Consider the following 4,220-nt stretch of genomic DNA (forward strand, 5'->3'; position numbering starts at 1 on the left):
ACCTGTCTTTACAAATGCTTTGTGGATTTTGGAAATATTGTAAGTTATTCCAGACCGAAGAACTCTTTAATAAAAACCTATGTTAAGTACCAATTAACATTATTGGATTTATCTCAGAATTGAAAAGAAATATGTATGACAAATTGCTTGGTATCTATAAACTCAACAACAGTCAGTAATTGAAGATAATTTTAATTCAATTGGTCATAGTTATTGTTAGTCCTATAAGGTTATTCAAAAAATAATGACTGATATTTTTCTTATAAAAACAAGAAAAAAATTGAGTCCCTAATGCAACATTAGATACAATAAAACTTTAGTGAAATAAACTTAAGGCAGGTAAAGTATTATATCTCGGCCTTGGAAATCTAAGTCTGATTCCTTGAAAAGAAGACTGGGTCAGATAAAGGCTGAACAATCTATATATCACCTGGTAAATCTAAGTCTGATTCTTTGGAAAGAAGAATAAGTCGGTTAAAGACTGGACAATCAAATTATCATCTGGTAAAAACTACTGTAAGTCTGATTCCTTGAAAAGAAGACTAAGTCAGATAAAGACTGAACAATCTATATATCACCTGGTAAATCTAAGTCTGATTCTTTGGAAAGAAGAATAAGTCGGTTAAAGACTGAACAATCAAATTATCATCTGGTAAAAACTACTGTAAGTCTGATTCTTTGAAAAGAAGACTGGGTCAGATAAAGACTGAACAATCAATTCATCACCTGGTAAATCTAAGTCTGATTCTTTGGAAAGAAGAATAAGTCGGTTAAAGACTGAACAATCAAATTATCACCTGGTAAAAACTACTGTAAGTCTGATTCTTTGGAAAGACTAAGTCAGATAAAGACTGAACAATCTATATATCACCTGGTAAATCTAAGTCTGATTCTCTGAAAAGAAGACTAAATTAAAGACTGAACAACGATTTATCTTTTGCAGGCTTGAACTCCCAACTCGTAGCTGAGCATATGGATCAGATTAATTCAAGATATCAATCAATTAATAAGGAAAATGATAATCATGGATCAACACTAATACATGCAAGTTAATGTTAAAGGATATTCACATGACTATGATCATTGCATAGGACCTGTCAAACCTATTCAATTGAAGCCTTTGTTCATTTTTCGAAAAGTATGAATACAAAGAAATCTGGAAGAGAAATACAAACAATTATAATAAATGGCTATTAACTAACTAAAAGTATCACATAATTTATTGTAATCTATATTCACGTTTCATACCTTATCATTTTGACTATCGTGATTAGGACTACACGAAATATTATCTTATTTCACACATTTAGCACCATCTTTACAGATATTACAATTATTTTAATAACTTTCATGTACAATCCTTGCCAATAAATAATTTAAAATAAAATAATGCAAGTATCTAATTTTTCTAAACCTTAAATCCAGATCACAAGAAAGGTATTATAACTCCTCCTATTATCATCACTTTGTGACATTCATGCAGCCCAGGATGTCACATTCATCTCTTGGTGACATTCATGGGGGGGGGGGGTTTCACCACCCAAATTGACGAAGGTCATAACTGGAAGAAATGTATTTACTATCCACGAAACAAACTGTACATATGCCCTTAATTGAAAACCAACACCAAGGTAAAGCAATCTATTGTGAAAAGGGGTTTTGATATAATTTGTGAAGATCCTAAATCGATCTAACTAAAATCATATAGTCGATGATATAACTAACTAAAACGACTAGAAAATTTGGGAAATTAGTTTCGTCGGCCCTTCAAATCCCGTGAAGAGGGAATTTGGCAGTCAACTATAAAATCAAAGTAGCAAATAAGTGGCTGCTGTATTCTATGATTTTACTCTGGTACCGTAATCACAGGTAAATTCACAGAAGATATATCTATTCTGGGGCTGTAGCTGTAGTACGATGGTCCAACAGTTCTAATTATCTAATAATATCACTTAGTTCAACCGGTTTTTGCTCCGCTGTGGCTCGCTTCGCTCGCAGTTTAACATTATCTCACTGCTCCTCTGTTCTGAGAAGCGGTACATGGATCTACTGTGTACACCACCTTTGTGGACGAATATTTTGACGTTATTTTGATTATCTAATAAAATCCCTTAATTCAACCAGTTTTTGGTCTGCCGTGGCTCACTTCGCTTACATTTTAACATTATCTCACTGCTCTTCTGTTCTGAGAAGTGGTACATGGATGTACTGCACATGCCAGATGCGTGGACGAGTATTTTGATATTCTAATCATCTAGTAATATCACTTAGTTCAACTGGCTTTTGCCCTGTTATGGCTCGGTTTGCTCGCAGTTTAACATTATCTCACTGCTCCTCTGTTCTGAGGACCGGTACATGTATGAGCTGCCCACACCAGACGCATGTACGAGTATTTCAAAGTTATTCTAATTATCTAATAAAATCACTTAGCTTAACTGGTTTTTGCTCCGCCATGGATTTCTTCACTCGCAATTTAACATCATCTCCTTGTTCCTCTGTTCTGAGAAGCGGTACATGGATGTACTGCACTCGCCAGATGTGTTGACGAGTATTTTGATGTTATTCTTATTATCTAATAACATCCCTTAGTTCAACTGGCTTTTGCTCTGACATGGCTTGCTTCGCTCGCAGTTTAACATTATCTCACTGCTCCTCTGTTCTGAGAAGTGGTACATGGATGTGCTGCCCACGCCAGACGCCTGCGCGAGTATTTTAAAGTTATTTTAATCATCTAATAAACCTTTAAGTTCAACTGCTTTTTGAACTGTCAGTCTACTAAACTCTCGGACCATTGAACTTTCGAACTATCAAGCAAACCCCATCTACGCTTATAAAATGCAAATGACTAGTTTTTCTTCTTTTTGATTTTCATGAGACCGCTGCGCTGACCATCACCAAGTGAGATCTAAACACATTTTTGCAAAAAAAATTTTCTTTGGATTGTCCGGAGCAAAATCATAGTAGTAAAGTCTATAGCCATCAGCAAGAAAAATCTTTAAAAATATTCAAAACATGGAATACCCTTTCTTGAATGCAGAGCCACTTTGAATAGCTATAAGAATATAATTTTGTCTATTGAAATAGAACAGCTTAGATACTTTTCTTCCCTACTTAACCACTACTACAATAATCAACTAAACTAGTTTGATTGTTACTTTCAATAATGAATAACTTTGATTTACTTTCTAGAAAAAACTCCATGAGTTACTTTGAAAGTCTAGATCCTATTCTACCATAAAACTGACGTCTTTTAGAAAATAATTGTACAATCATTGCAACAATGAAGGCCACCTTCGTATCACAGTTCAAGGTTGATTGATTAGTAACCAGGGCTTAAACTCGAGCATGTGCCATGTGGCCATTACCTTAAATGCTGCTGCTTTTTACCTTAGATTAACTTAAAATTTTTCCAGTTTCCTTAGATTTTAAGCTAGTAAAACCAAAATTACCTTAGAATTACCTTGAAACCAAGAAAATTACCTCAAATTAAGATAATTACATTAAAATTTTAAACCCTGCGTCACCTCGACTCGTATGAGTAGGAATAGTCCTAGTTTTATAAAAATAAGAATAAAGCAATATGCTTAGTGGCAATCTCTGCTTTCTTTTTATAACTTAGTTTCGCATGAATTCCAAAACGGCACCGTTAGTTTTAACCCCTTTCTATTCTTTGTAGCCAAATGCTAGTTAGTCAGCCAACAACCAAAACCATTCTTACAAACATCTTCTGAAACAAAGTTAGATTCGTCTAAAGGTCTCTCGTAGATTCGACATTTTAGACATGAAATCCTCTCGGCAAAACCAAATGACATTATCAGAATCCACCGCAAATAGATCACTTCACCGAATATGTTCCAGGATGCTGGATAATTAACACCAGTGGGTCCCAATAGATCACTTCACCAAACACGTTCCAGAATGCTGGATAATTAACACCAGTGGGTCCCAATAGATCACTTCACCAAACACGTTCCAGAATGCTGGAAAATTGACACCAGTAGGTCCCAACAGATCACTTCACCAAACACGTTCCAGGATGCTGGAAAATTGACACCAGTAGGTCCCAACAGATCACTTCACCAAACACGTTCCAGAATGCTGGAAAATTGACACCAGTAGGTCCCAACAGATCAATTCACCAAACACGTTCCAGAATGCTGGAAAATTGACACCAGTAGGTCCCAATAGATCACTTCACCAAACATGTTCCAGAATGCTGG

General features: G+C 35.3%; 1 protein-coding gene across 2 annotated transcripts in view; it reads right to left on the reverse strand.

The window, feature by feature from the left end:
• Positions 1–1,834: 1,834 nt before the first annotated feature.
• LOC137651295 (uncharacterized) overlaps positions 1,835–4,220 on the reverse strand; it is a 35,653-nt gene continuing 33,267 nt past the window's right edge. For both annotated transcript variants that reach the window (XM_068384561.1, XM_068384562.1), the window contains exon 10: positions 1,835–4,220. This exon is cut by the window's right edge and continues 313 nt beyond it. The gene's annotated coding sequence lies outside the window, so the exon portion shown is untranslated.

The sequence above is a fragment of the Palaemon carinicauda genome, chromosome 12, assembly GCF_036898095.1.
Source record: "Palaemon carinicauda isolate YSFRI2023 chromosome 12, ASM3689809v2, whole genome shotgun sequence".
Classification (NCBI taxonomy): domain Eukaryota; kingdom Metazoa; phylum Arthropoda; class Malacostraca; order Decapoda; family Palaemonidae; genus Palaemon; species Palaemon carinicauda.